The sequence below is a fragment of the Sturnus vulgaris genome, chromosome 8 (genome assembly GCF_052056855.1).
Source record: "Sturnus vulgaris isolate bStuVul1 chromosome 8, bStuVul1.hap1, whole genome shotgun sequence".
In the NCBI taxonomy this organism is placed as follows: domain Eukaryota; kingdom Metazoa; phylum Chordata; class Aves; order Passeriformes; family Sturnidae; genus Sturnus; species Sturnus vulgaris.
The window spans coordinates 23,408,744-23,423,514 of NC_142250.1; the positions used below are offsets into that span (position 1 = coordinate 23,408,744).

Below are 14,771 nucleotides of genomic sequence, written 5' to 3' on the forward strand. Positions count from 1 at the left end.
ATCTCTAGCCATGATAATTTTTCTCCGAATTGCAGTACTAGGCCATTTTTAAGTTGGAAATGTAGCACAGCAGATAGACTGGACTTTTACCAGGCTACTCATGACTGTTTTTCTCCTTTATTTTTAATTATACTACATCTTTATCCCAAACTCTATAACAGCTGACACCTCATACATCATCTCATTTAACACCTTTGCTTTTTCCAGAGTTTAATACAAGTAACCTGGAAACAGTCACCTGCGTGTGGGCTACTATTGAAATGAAAGACAAGAAAACCTGTATAAAAAATGTGAAGTGGGTAAGGACCTGCAAAGGAGGAGAGATAAATATTCATTTATGCTGGAAAGAGATCAATGTATAAATGGAATTTGTGAGGTTTGTTAAGACTCTGTTCTTGTTATTTCTGTATCTTTTAATAAATTCATTAATAATCTTAGAAAATAAGAAAATGTACAATTTGCTGTTGATTCACAGCTTTTCAATAGCACACACAAAATACTGGAGCCAAGAAATGCCATTGTATTATAGGATAACAATATTTAGGATTATGTACCATAGCCCAATAAAAACTTTTGGTATAATCTGGTAATTTGTGAGTCGAAAGTCGTATGGCTTGAGAAAGACTTGTTGGTGTTGAGCACAGGAAAAGCCAAAAGCTATCTACGTTGGAATGTCAAGAAAGAAAGTGAGGCAAAGCCCACATTTATTAGTGTTAAAATGAGGGTGAAGGCACCATTGTGGGCATTATTAATAAGAGTTTACTGGAATGCCATGTATAAAACTCTGTCCATCTGTCAGTGTTTAAAAATTACTAATTCAAACTGTAATAGATATTATCAGGGAAATCCAGAACTGGATTTATGGAAAGAGATTGAAAGAGGATCTGTGAACTGAAGAAAAATGTGAGTGTTGTATATAAATATATCAATAGGTGAACAGAAGACAATAATATTTAGAATGTTCTGAGGAAACAAATGGGACTATGTCTAATCAGGGGAGCTAGTGCATGTTCAGGCACTGCCTTCACTAGGAAGAGTGAAATGAACTGATTTCAAGATGAAGCACTGCATTACAGAAGATGTTAGGTAATGTCTGCTCAAAAGCAGAGTTTTAGATTGGGGATTCAGAGGTTTTAATCAAGTTCCGTTTTGTTGTTTTTTTTTTGCTTTTTCAGATGAGTACATCAGTTGTTGCAGAAAACATTTGATTCTACCAATTTTTTTTCCAAAAATGTAGGTAAAACAATTAAATCTACTATTATGTAATTATCTCGGAACACCAGTACCAAGTGCAATAAAGTAATATGTTACGCTATTTATGCTTAATTTAAAAAGTTCAAAATCAGCTTTATCTGTGTTCTTTTCCTACAGTATGAATGGCTTCTAATATACAGAGGAACCTTCAGACCTCACAGGTGAAAAACTGGAAAAAGACGACAATTAAGATTTTTCTTTGTAGAAGGCAAGTAAGTATTTTTTTAAAAAGAAAATTCAACTGTAATTCTTACATGCTCTTGTGCTGTGTAATCTAAATGCAGCATTCAAGTATTGAACCTAGAGATTCTTAGTCCTGCTATAAATGCAAACCACAACACAGCCTTAACTGTGGAGTTAATCACTCTTTTGTGATATATGAGTAACACAAATCTACAGCATAATGCAAAAGGAAAATTAACATGTTGTATAAATTAATTTTTCCCACAAAACTTCTCTACTTTTTCATTCATTTTTTTCTTCCTCCTTACTCAGCTTTAAACCTCTGCCTATGATTACCTACCTTAGGGCTTGTGACAATTTGGGCATCTCTCTATGTAAAGCTTATGAACTGTGTCTGGCACTTGGAAATCTCTACGTACAGCTGTGTCAGCTTGAAGATTCTTTGCTAATCTAAAATCCACAAGAGGTGATTTTTGCTCCTGGCACATGATCAATAAGGAAGTGTTAAAACATGATAACATCCTATTCAAACACATTCCCTTGGAGTATGACAATAGGTAGGCAAACCTGGTTTTATGGATGAGGTGAGGCTGTAATAAGTAGGCGATAAATCATTTGTTCTACAGAAATTTCATCACCTGACTAGGGACCTACCTGACTAAGAAGGTAAGGAGGCATCTTGCTTGGTGTTGCAAAGTACATCTTGTATTAAGTATTGGAGGGGGATGGTGAACTTAGAGGACTTCTACCTATATTTGGAATGCAAAATGAAGGCAGAGAAATGCAAAGGGATTCCTGCATTTAAGAGCTGTTCTGAAACCCTTAAAGTCACAGTGGTTTTTTTGCCCCTTCTGTGAAGAAATTGAAAGGCCAGCATACCGCTAGTTTAACAAATGATATTTGAAGAAAGGGGCGCTGCCCTCGGAAGAGAGGCCAGCAAAGCTCTGCGCCGGAGGAGTGGGGAAGGAGCCGGTGCTGCTGCCTCAGCACACCAAGGCAAGCTCACATGGACACCAGTGATGTGTTGCGCGGAAAAACCTGGCTCCAGCAACTGGTGCGTGGCCGAGCAGTTGTTTTCACCAAGGCTGAGGAAGGGTTTTGGACACATTTGAGCAAATAAGCTTAGTCCTGCTACCGTGGTCACAGCCACACGGATGCCCGGGATGCTTGCACTGCCCGGCTGGCCCCTCCGTGCCGGCAGCTCGGGGCTCCGGGCTCTGCTCCACAGCCAAGGCACCCGGCGGGTCAGGAGACAAGGAGGGGCTGCAGCTCCCGTGGAGCTGAGGATGCTCCCGCGTCCGGCGGAGCGGTGACTGCAGCTCGCTTCGCGGCGCGGAGCCTTCCCAACTTCCCACGGCTACCTCCCTGTTCCCCGCCCGGTGCCGCCGCCCGGGGACCTGTCCGGGGAGACCCCGCCCTCCCTCCGGCCGGGCAGGGCACGGGCACGGCACGGGCACCCGCGGGAAGCCGGGCACTGGCTCGGCATCCACCCCTCCCTCCCTGCCCGCTTGCTTGCCTCGCTCCGCGCCGGCGGAGCCCTGCGCCGGGGGCGAACTCCGGGAGAAGGGACCGTCCCGTGCGCCCTGCCTCTCCCCAGCCCCGCGCCTGCCTCCTCCCCTGGTCACTGGGACTGATGAATTAATCATGATGTGGCCGCTGTTAATGCCTTTATGTGGAGCGGGCTGTGCCAGTGGCTCTCGGCGCGGCGGGTGAGGGAGCGCGGCGAGCGCCGGCCCCTCCGCTCCGCTCCGCTCCGCGCCGGGCGAGCCGCGGCCGCGGCGCTCTCCATGGCTCCGGAGGAGGTAAATGGGAGTCGCGACAGGCTCCCCGTGCCCCCGGCAGCCAGGGCAGGGGCAGGGCAGGCGGGGCGCGGAGGGGGCACGGGCAGGGCAGCTCCAACTTGCGGCAGGGGGGACAGGAAGGCTCGCGTTGCCGCGGGAGGTGCGCGGTGTGTGCTCGCTTCGCGTCCCCGAGGTTCCCCCAACCCCTGCCCGTGGTTTAAAAATCGCCCTCTTGGCACAAGTGCCCGGGAGCCGGGCTCACTTTACCGCCGCTGACGCTGTCAAAATCGCTGTGGCTCCAGCAGTAACAGCAGCGAGCCCCCTCCCTGCCTCCCTCCCTCCCTCCTTCCCTCCCTCCGCCCGGTCACCCGCTCCTCGTGAGAAACCAAAGGCTGATATTCCACTAGCTTCATCTTCCCCGCTTACGCGACAGTGAGGAAGACTTGCTAATTAATTTACATACGAGGGAATGATGTCTGAAGGAAGGAAAAAATACCCCGTTGCACCTGCTCCGCCGAGACTTGTCATCTGAATCTGGAGGAGAGCTATAAATCATGTAAAGTGTTCGCGGTGGAGTCGGCTTCTTCTGAGAGCTGTAGGATTATGTATCCAAATGCTGAATTTATATTTCCCACTAGGAAAAGACTGAAACTCAGGTCAGATATAAACTACATAATTTCATTTAAAACAAAACTGTAGTTATTTATTGTAATTCTAGAGGGGATTTTTCTTCGATCCTGATTAAATAGAAAGTGCTATTTCGAGCATGTAGTAATGATTTGCACATTACAGGCTGAAATCTCTTGCAGAGTTGGACGTGGTGGAGTGTAAGGATGGTGCTTTAGAATCACATATGTCCTCTTATTTTTGCCACACATGAAAAGACTGAGAATAACCAGGCTGTTTTACCTTCTGTTTTTAGTGTGTGCAAACCCTTATTTTCTGAGATGCAGGACGGGGAAAACTTGGACGAGGGATAGCACAACTTCCATTGAGTTGACTTTCTCAACTACAGCAACTAAAATCTTTGTGATGTCTGCTTTGATTATGTCCACCTTTGAAAAAAAAGCTTTAAAAAATGTCATAAACTACTTCCAAGATTTTCACTTACTGCCTTGAAGGCAATACTGTAATAGTTTTTGCCTGCCAAATGAGCTGAACTGGGGAGACCTACTGTTCAGTAAGATGTTTGTGCTATTTGTGTGCCAGGTATTTAATCATAAAATACAAAATGACAGCTTTAGTCTTATGAAATAATAGTGTCATATTGTAGAAATTATTCGTGCTTTAATTTTGTGAATCTTCATATATTTCACTAGGTTTGTTGCTGGTAAAACTAGACCGAGGTTTTGTCATTTCAAATGGAACTAATTTAGATTGGGGTTAATTGCTTTAGTAGCCTACTGTGTTTTTGGCAAAACTGTAAATGGCAAATATTACTAAGTTCTTTTGTTTCACTTGTGTAAAAATACTGCTTTTTGATTAAAAAGATGTTATGTGCTATAGATGGGTTCCGTACATTGGATCAGAATGAGGGAATTAAGGAGTTTTGTGTGCTTTGACAGCACGTGTGATTTGCAAGTTTCATAAGTTGTGAGCCTATTGTAAAAGTGTGTATGTGTGTGGCAAAAGACTGCTATGCTAGTAGAAGAAACTAATAATAACACAGAAATCTGTGAGGTAAGCAAGAACATATGAGCCAGGATAACCACTCAATATGCTTACTTTGAAAGCAAGCCTGGATGCAGTAGTTTTCATATCACTGTTCTACAGCAACAAAATAAGGGACACAAAAATAAGCACAAGCCAGAAATAAAAAGACTAAATTTTTAAAGGAGACTAGTCAGGTGGGGAAAAACATTTGGAAATCAAATCTTTCTGTCAAATCGAAGACTGTGGGTCATTGTTGAATGAAATCATACCCACATACACAGCATTTTTATGGCCTTGGTTTAGACTGTAACCAACCAATTAAAAGAGATTCAGTTGTTGAGAATTTGGTTTCTCACCAAGTAAGAAATGGTAGACATTCAATAAAAGTGGAGTTCATCTTTGAACTTAGAGCAGGAGAACAGTTTGTTTTCTTTTCCAAATCTTCTGTCTCTAACTGGAAATGCTGTCATGGACACCAGTCCACAAGGTGGCCAAAATTTATTAGTTAGTGAACATTTATTGTTCTGAGATACCATTATAATAGAAATACTTTTTTTCTGTGTAACTGGCATTCTTCTGGCCATTGCTTTGGCTTTGTAAGTCATAAATGAAACATGGGAGTTCTGGTTTGGGGTTTGAACAATATATGTCACTGTGTAGTTTTCAGTCCAGTGTACATTTTTGTTTGGCTGTCAAGTGTTGGATTGACTTATATTGGAAAAACATTTGCTTCTTCTCTAGAGCAAAATGAAAAAAAAATCATTTTTCAGCCAGAAGGAGGTGGGGAAATGTGTTCACACTTACCAAACTTTATTGGCCTTACAATAATTATTTGTGTTTTATACAAGGGATTGAGGGGTTGGTGAATGACAGGCCCACCTACCTTTTCAACATTTGCAACAGGCTGAGCACGCTTTTTGGGTGAAGAAACCACAGTGCTGCTTGTTTATTGATGGACTTGAAAGGAGCTGAATGGAGAAGATTTGGTTGTCTGCAACATTGCTCAATATTCACTTACTGCTATACAAATAACTACGTGACAACTGGCCAGTAGCTGTAGTCATGTGAATATGACCTCTCTATTTTCTGTAGCTGTTTTTGCTTTACTCACTGCCATGGAAAACTTCTGAATGGGTTGTTCAGTAATTAACATAAAAGTAACATGTTATGAAGGGTGGAGATAGTTGTATGTCTTAAGAGACAGGTTATATTACACGGCTCTGAATTGTGACGGTGTTTGAGGTGTATTTGCTTTGAGTACAAATTCCCTCTTTGACTGACTATATAGTAAGCAGGAATCCATTAAACGGGCAAGGAGGACAAATATTTAATGAAGACCCAAAGAGGCAATATCATTTCAGTATGTTTGAAGTGCTCTGCTCTGTTTAGCTGCTGCTTAAATCTTCTGATCTCAAGGAGATCTTCTAGTCATCTGCTTTGATGCAATGTTCTATAAAACTATTTAAGCTAGAGGGGAAGGAGTTTAAGTCTTAAGATTGTTTTCTCTTGAGGATAAAAAGTTGCATGAAGTCCTCTCATAGCCCTAGTTGAACTTTAGTGGGAAGAGTGTGAGCAAAAAGTCTAGGAAAGAGAGGAGCAGAATAGGGAGTAGTTGATCACTGTAGTAATACAGGGCTGAAGAATAGACCTTTCTGAGATAGAAACAATCTTACCTAATTTCAGTCATAAAGTCATCACAGTCTATCTTTAAGTACGTTGCCCTGTTGCTCTTTCTGGAAAGAGGTTTCAAAACCTCTCTCCTAATGCTTAGAGCTTTCTTTGAACTTTCAGCCTAAATATATTATTTGATTCCTAATTTTTAATCTCTCAATATTGTTATTTAAAACCAACTCCTTCCTCAGTGTGTAGCCCTCAATAAATTATAAACATCGATCATGTGTCTTCCTCAGCTTTTATGTGCTAGGATCAAAAAGCAGAGCAAGCACCTTTTAGTCTGTCTGGCTGTCCTAGGGTGATGTTATGGTGTTTCTATCTCCAATCGTGTGTCCTGATTATGTTTGGTATTATGTCCTGTGCTTCCAGGACTGAGTCTGAGAGTGAAGCTTTGTTTTGTCTTGTTATCAGCCGGCTCACCTCCCCCATGGTCTATGTTTAGGAGAGGTTTTAGCTCGGCTTGCTTGCTTGCTTGCTTGCTTGCCTGCTTGCTTGCCTGCTTGCTTGCCTGCTTGCTCGCTTCTGCCTTTTTCTTTCCTTCGCTTTGCCCTTGCTTTCTGCTTATTAGTTAGTTCAGCTAGGCAGTCCAACTTTTTCCCTGGACTGTTTTCTCTTCCACCCCGTCCCCTCCCTCTCCTGGATACCATCTGAACGGACGGGGACCTGGGAACCCCAAGAAACACCGGGAGGCTACACTTTGTCACCTGCAGCAGTCATCCCCAGCGCCAGAGACTGATAACTGAGCGACCACTCGCCAGAGAGACTGAGTTTGTCATCCCTTCAGAACGGTGAAAGAGTTTTTTTGTCAGCTGGTGTTGTCTTTTTTCCCTGTGCTGGGGAGTGTCTTGCTTGTTAAATAAACAGGTTTTTTCTCCCACTCTTCTCCGAGGAAATTCTTCCCGAACCCGGTGGGGTGGGGGGGGGAGGAGTCGTGGGGTTTGCTGTCTGGGGGCTCCTTCTGGAGGTTTTCCCCCAAATTTGCCCAAAACCAGGACAAATAAATTGGCGCCCAACGTGGGGCTCGAACCCACGACCCTGAGATTAAGAGTCTCATGCTCTACCGACTGAGCTAGCCGGGCCGGACATGCTGGAACTGCAGTACGAGCTGGAGTCCAAGGCAGCAAAGTGGTACGCCACTATCGATATCGCCAATGCATTTTTCTCCATTCCTCTGGCAGCAGAGTGCAGGCCTCAGTTCGCTTTCACATGGAGGGGAGTGCAGTACACCTGGAATCGACTGCCCCAGGGGTGGAAGCACAGTCCTACTATCTGCCATGGACTGATCCAGACTACACTAGAAAAAGGTGAGGCTCCAGAACATTTACAATATATTGATGATATCATTGTGTGGGGGAACACAGCAGCAGAAGTGTTCAAGAAAGGAGAGAGAATCATCCAAATCCTCCTGGAAGCCGGCTTCGCCATCAAGAAGAGTAAAGTTAAGGGACCTGCTCGAGAGATCCAGTTCCTGGGAGTGAAGTGGCAAGATGGACGGCGTCAGATTCCTACTGATGTCATCAACAAAATCACAGCTATGTCCCCACCAACCAACAAGAAGGAGACACAAGCTTTCTTAGGCGCCATAGGTTTTTGGAGGATGCACATTCCTGAGTACAGTCAGATTGTGAGCCCTCTTTACCTGGTCACCCGCAAGAAGAACGATTTCCATTGGGGCCCTGAGCAGCAACAAGCTTTTGCCCAGATAAAGCAGGAAATTGCTCATGCAGTAGCCCTTGGCCCAGTCAGGACAGGACCAGATGTGAAGAACGTGCTCTACTCTGCAGCCGGGAACCATGGTCTGTCCTGGAGCCTGTGGCAGAAGGTGCCTGGTGAGACTCGAGGCCGACCATTAGGATTTTGGAGTCGGAGCTACAGAGGGTCTGAAGCTAACTACACCCCAACAGAGAAGGAGATCTTGGCTGCCTACGAAGGGGTCCAAGCAGCCTCAGAGGTGGTTGGCACAGAAGCACAACTCCTCCTGGCACCCCGACTGCCAGTGCTGGGGTGGATGTTCAGAGGAAAGGTTCCCTCAACCCACCATGCCACCAGTGCTACATGGAGCAAGTGGATTGCCCTCATTACACAGCGCACCCGGATTGGAAAACTGAATCGCCCTGGGATTTTGGAAGTAATTACAAATTGGCCTGAAGGTGAAAGTTTTGGTGTCACAGATGAGGAACAAGAACCAGTGACACGGGCTGAAGAAGCTCCACCATATAACCAACTGCCAGCAGAGGAAACACGCTATGCTCTATTCACCGACGGTTCCTGTCGCATTGTGGGGATGAATCGGAGGTGGAAAGCAGCCGTATGGAGCCCCACGCGACGGGTGGCAGAGGCCACTGAAGGAGAGGGTGGATCCAGTCAACTTGCTGAACTCAAAGCGGTTCAACTGGCCTTAGACATTGCTGAAAGAGAGAAGTGGCCAAAGCTTTACCTTTATACCGATTCATGGATGGTAGCCAATGCTCTGTGGGGATGGTTGGAGAGATGGAAAGAGGTTAACTGGCAGCGTAGAGGAAAACCAATTTGGGCTGCCGAAGAGTGGAAAGATATCGCTACCCGGTTAGAGAAATTACCTGTGAAGGTTCGCCATGTAGATGCCCATGTTCCCAGAAGTAGGGCTAATGAAGAGCAGAAAAACAATCAGCAGGTAGATCAGGCTGCAAAGATAGGGGTGTCGAAGATAGACCTTGATTGGGAACACAAGGGAGAGTTGTTCCTGGCTCGATGGGCCCATGATGCCTCAGGTCATCAGGGCAGAGATGCCACATATAAGTGGGCACGAGACCGAGGGGTGGATCTAACCATGGACAGTATTTCTCAAGTTATCCATGACTGTGAGACGTGCGCTGCCATCAAGCAAGCCAAGCGGGTGAAGCCCCTCTGGTATGGGGGGCGGTGGTCCAAGTACAAGTATGGAGAGGCCTGGCAGATTGACTACATCACACTGCCTCAAACCCGCCAGGGCAAGCGCTATGTACTGACCATGGTGGAAGCCACCACTGGATGGTTGGAGACCTACCCTGTGTCTCACGCTACAGCCCGTAACACCATCCTGGGCCTGGAAAAGCAGGTCCTTTGGAGGCATGGCACCCCTGAGAGGATTGAGTCAGACAATGGGACTCATTTCAAGAATAGCCTTATCAACACTTGGGCTAGGGAACATGGCATTGAGTGGGTGTACCATATCCCCTACCATGCACCAGCTGCAGGGAAGGTGGAAAGGTACAATGGACTGTTAAAAACCACCTTGAGAGCATTGGGTGGGGGATCATTCAAAAACTGGGAGCAGCATTTAGCAAAGGCCACTTGGTTAGTTAACACCCGGGGTTCCACCAACCGAGCGGGCCCTGCCCAGTCTAAGTCCCTGAATATAGTAGATGGAGACAAAGTCCCAGTGGCACATATCAGAGGTTTGTTGGGGAAGGCAGTTTGGATCAATTCTGCCCCGAGTACAGACAAACCCATTCGTGGGATTGTCTTTGCTCAAGGACCAGGTTGTACATGGTGGGTAATGCAGAGAGATGGAACAACACGATGTGTGCCTCAGGGAGATCTGATTGTGGGGTGAGGCAGCATGAGACAGAAGGAAATGTGTCCGAATAAGTGAAAGATGGAAATTTCTACTTGCTGAAGTTTTTACATGCTGTTTAGTATGTTCACGATATGGAGATAAGGGGTGGAATGTCCTAGGGTGATGTTATGGTGTTTCTATCTCCAATCGTGTGTCCTGATTATGTTTGGTATTATGTCCTGTGCTTCCAGGACTGAGTCTGAGAGTGAAGCTTTGTTTTGTCTTGTTATCAGCCGGCTCACCTCCCCCATGGTCTATGTTTAGGAGAGGTTTTAGCTCGGCTTGCTTGCTTGCTTGCTTGCTTGCCTGCTTGCTTGCCTGCTTGCTTGCCTGCTTGCTCGCTTCTGCCTTTTTCTTTCCTTCGCTTTGCCCTTGCTTTCTGCTTATTAGTTAGTTCAGCTAGGCAGTCCAACTTTTTCCCTGGACTGTTTTCTCTTCCACCCCGTCCCCTCCCTCTCCTGGATACCATCTGAACGGACGGGGACCTGGGAACCCCAAGAAACACCGGGAGGCTACACTTTGTCACCTGCAGCAGTCATCCCCAGCGCCAGAGACTGATAACTGAGCGACCACTCGCCAGAGAGACTGAGTTTGTCATCCCTTCAGAACGGTGAAAGAGTTTTTTTGTCAGCTGGTGTTGTCTTTTTTCCCTGTGCTGGGGAGTGTCTTGCTTGTTAAATAAACAGGTTTTTTCTCCCACTCTTCTCCGAGGAAATTCTTCCCGAACCCGGTGGGGTGGGGGGGGGAGGAGTCGTGGGGTTTGCTGTCTGGGGGCTCCTTCTGGAGGTTTTCCCCCAAATTTGCCCAAAACCAGGACACTGGCAAAACAGAATAAATAGGAAGATACAGAGGCCAGTAACTTGATTCTCCTGAATTCTCAACCTTGTACCTGAAGTGCTTGCTCAAAGTCTTGAATAAGAGTGCTAATGCTCCACTTGGTCTTTTCAAAATACCTTTTCAGGCACTGGTGAATACCAAGTTTGTTTTACAGATAGGCCAGGTTGGTTTAGTCTGTTAATAGCAAACATGGGTGCGTGATTTGTCTTTTTGTGTTGCTCTCAAATGATAAGAGACCATCACAGAAATAATCACAGAAATTCTGCTATTCTTAATCACGTGGCTTTGAAGAGTTGCTAAAGGTTTTGCCATTTCTAATACACCTGTGCAAATGCTCCTCCAATTTCTTCTGTAAGTTAGCAAAAACCTCCCCTGTATCAAGAAGGCTTCCTGTCACCAGTTTTTATCAAAACATCTCTGCTTTTCACCATGTTTACAGACATGTAATAAGACGAGTGTGAAGAACGATTTTAAAGAAGTCCATTTAATGTTACCATTAATCACCTTTATGTCAACTTCATGTTTGTGTTATGCTTATATTTCCAACTCAGTAAATAACTGCTGGGTGATATCAGATTCTTTACTGAAATCTGGAGAGAGTGGATTCTGAATTTCCTTTCCCATAGTATTTTCTTTTAAAAGGATTGGCTTCTCCCTCCCACCAAGCATTTAGAAATGCTCATTAAGATCCCTCCTGAGCCTTCTCTAGGATAAAGTAATTCAGCTCTTCCTGCCTTTCTTCATATGGCAGATGCTCCAAGACCCATATCTTCTCTGTGTCCTGGATGTACATACTGGATGTACACCAGTATGTCTGTGTCTGTTCTGCACTGGGGAGCCCAGAACAGGAGGCAATATTCCAGATGTGACCTCACTGGTGCTGAGGGGAAGGATCATCTCTCTCAGCCTGCTGGCACTGTTTTTCCTAACACAGAAAGTGTTGACTTTCATTGCTACATGGGCACTTTGCTGACTCATGCCCACCAGGCCCCCTCCCCATCCTTTAATGCCCAGTTCTTTCCCCCTGGTTGATCCCAAAACTTTTACCAGTGAACACAGTTATTTCTCTTTGGGTAAAGAATGTGTATGTCCTTTTGCTGGACTTTATTTCTCCAGCCTGTTGAGGTCCCACTTAATGGCATAACTATTCCTTATTTCGTATGCTCTGCCAACTCACTGAGGATGCCCTCAGTCCCATTATTCTGGTCTCTAAAATGGCCCCAATATCAACAGGAGTGCACAATTAGCTATGTTCCCAGCTGAATTTTGTGGCACTGATCATAATCCTCTGATCCCAGCAACTCCACTACTTTCCATTTCACCTCACTTTCATGCCTCATTAATAATAATGTAATTGTTAGTAATAATAGTTAGTAGCATCAGTAATAATTTTACTACTGCTGTGTGACCAGCAAAATTAACTGATAAAAATATCCCTTCACCATCTCTCTTTGCTCTGGATTAATAGCACTGGCACGTGAGTGTACACATGTGCAGCAAGTGACAGTTGCTTTTTTGTCTATGTTTGAGTGCATGACTGTGAATTACTCATACCATATGTTTGACACGGGCAAGATACTATATTTTACATGTCATATAGGCACTGCATTTTTTTTTGCATTAAGTTTATTTCCCCACCTCATTTTTATAGGGTAATGAACCTCTGGGCTTGTTATAGTTATGGGGAATTTGAAATACGTCATCTTTAAATTGATTGTAAAATAGAGGCGAATTAATTTCTCTGTAGCTGAAGTTTTTGAAGCCAAGTGGCCTTTCATTCAGGTAAAGCAATTGTGTACCTTGTGTTAAAAAAATGCAAGGACTTTTTTTATGCTTCCTTCAAATAGCAAAAAATTTTTTGAGAAAAATTGCTTCTGTATTCCATCTTTTCTTTTGCTATTCACACTCACCTGCTTTGCCAGCAGCAGTGAGAAAAGACACTGCACTACCCTCATTGCAAGCAAAGCTTAAGATTTCTAGAGTGAGACTCAGTGCTCTGTGTTTAAGTGCAAATTATTTGAGTTTGGTCTGGGATCAAGCTTTGCTGCAGGAAAATTCATTCAATATTGCTTGAAGAGAAGGAGTTTTCAGTTTATTTAGCAAGTTACTGATACTTTTGCTTTTAGCTAAAACACATATCTTTTGTTTGTGTGTGTGCACATAGATGATTGATGAAAAGGAACTTTTTAGTCAAACAACTTTCCGTTTTAAGAATACTTCGAAGATAGCACTTAAAATCCTGAAAATGATGACCCTCTTTTTCTCCACCTTGAAATGAGGATATAGTGAATTGTACTTTCAACTTAATACCTTGACATTGATTTTGAGAAGCAATCTAATCTTTGCAGTTTGATTCTGAATTCACGTTCTGTAGTAACTCCATCAGAAAAATTGGAGAATTTTGCTTCTTTGTGTGATGCTAAGGCCTCTTAGGATGCCTCCAGAATTTGGAGAGAAATGACTCTTGGCTTCTAAGTGGCAGTGAACAGGTGGGAATTGAAAAATCGTGAATGGGCACCTGTGCAAGTATGCAGCTCTAGCCTTTACTTTTATTTCCAAAATCAATATAAATGCATATATGCTCATCATCTGAATTTCAGAAAAATAATTGCTTTTGGTTTTTCTTCTTTTTGTTGTTGTCTTAAATTTCCTGTTAACACTGTGCATCTGTTTAACTTGGAAAGGCAGAGCAAATCCTTTTCAGCTGAGGTTATAAAAGGTGCAGATATAGTTATTAAGTCAAATGTTACACATTACCTACAGAACAATGGAGAAAATGATTTAACATTTTTTTCTCCTGCAGTTCTCCAGATTGCTACCCAACCATTTTATATCATTTAAGTTTCTGCAAGTAAAGAAAACTGTTTAGGGAGGTAAAAAAGGTGTTGAATTTAACTTTTTGTAAACTGCGATCAGTAGACTTTTTTTTCCCCAGAAACTGACAACAGAAAAATGTGTTCTGAGATTGTATTTATTTACAGTGGGATCTTAGTGGATATCTGGGAAAAAACCTAAATGAGATATTAGGGATATAGATTATTTTGATAAATGGCAAAGTATCATTTAGTAGAGATGCTGGGGTTTAGACATGAATTAGTAAGATAATTCGAATACAAACATAATATTTTAGCTTCTGGATGGAGATAAACTTCTGTCCTTGTCATAATTTAGCATTTATACAGTGTTTAAAAGGAAAAAAACTCCTTAGGGATAGTAATGATCTTCAGTACACCCTCTGAAGGCAGGTAGATGTTCTGCAAATTAATGATATAGGACCCATATATTTTAGACCTAGAAATCTGCTAAGAGTTTGAATTTTGGCATAAATGTGTTTGAAGTTTATAAAGGGCAGACTATATCCCTCAGAATACAGAATCAGCTCTTACAAGGTATGCTTTCATTTTTAAGGAACAAAGATACAGGGTTCCATTCAGAATGCTTGAATAACATCATGTCTCTTTGATAACAAAGTCTAGTCAGACATAGCTTTTCCTGAATAAAAGTGTTGGACACTATAAATAACATTTTTTAAAGGTTCACACAGAATAGATGTTTAATTTACAAAGATTCTATAAAATGTAGCGTCCATTTTTTGCAAAAAGGTATTTACACATGGAAAGAGGGAGCTTCTCTTTCCTGTCTCCACCTTCCTTGGTTGACAGACTTTCCCTCCAGCAAGCAGTTGACAGCAATCAGTTTGAGGATTATTTCTGGAAGGAAAAAGTTTACAGCTTTTCTCCAACAGTAAGATTAAAAATAAAGTAGCTGTCATCTATTTCCATGGCTTAACTAGTTAAAATCATAGCCACGAA

At 43.5% G+C, this 14,771-nt stretch overlaps 1 protein-coding gene and 1 non-coding gene across 8 annotated transcripts in view; one reads left to right on the plus strand and one right to left on the minus strand.

The window, feature by feature from the left end:
• Window positions 1–218: 218 nt before the first annotated feature.
• LOC106858985 (heparan sulfate glucosamine 3-O-sulfotransferase 1-like) overlaps window positions 219–14,771 on the plus strand; it is a 54,116-nt gene continuing 39,563 nt past the window's right edge. For 2 of the 7 annotated variants that reach the window (XM_088169171.1, XM_014875304.2), the window contains exon 1: window positions 3,559–3,874. The gene's annotated coding sequence lies outside the window, so the exon portion shown is untranslated. Of the gene's footprint in view, window positions 377–1,371; window positions 1,467–1,992; window positions 2,104–2,381; window positions 2,492–2,969; window positions 3,240–3,557; window positions 3,875–14,771 lie in introns of those variants that run through there. The other 5 variants (XM_088169175.1, XM_088169174.1, XM_088169176.1 and 2 more) reach the window with 5 other exon arrangements.
• On the minus strand, window positions 7,552–7,624 carry TRNAK-CUU (transfer RNA lysine (anticodon CUU)). The gene has a single exon. It is a non-coding gene; the product is annotated as a tRNA-Lys (tRNA).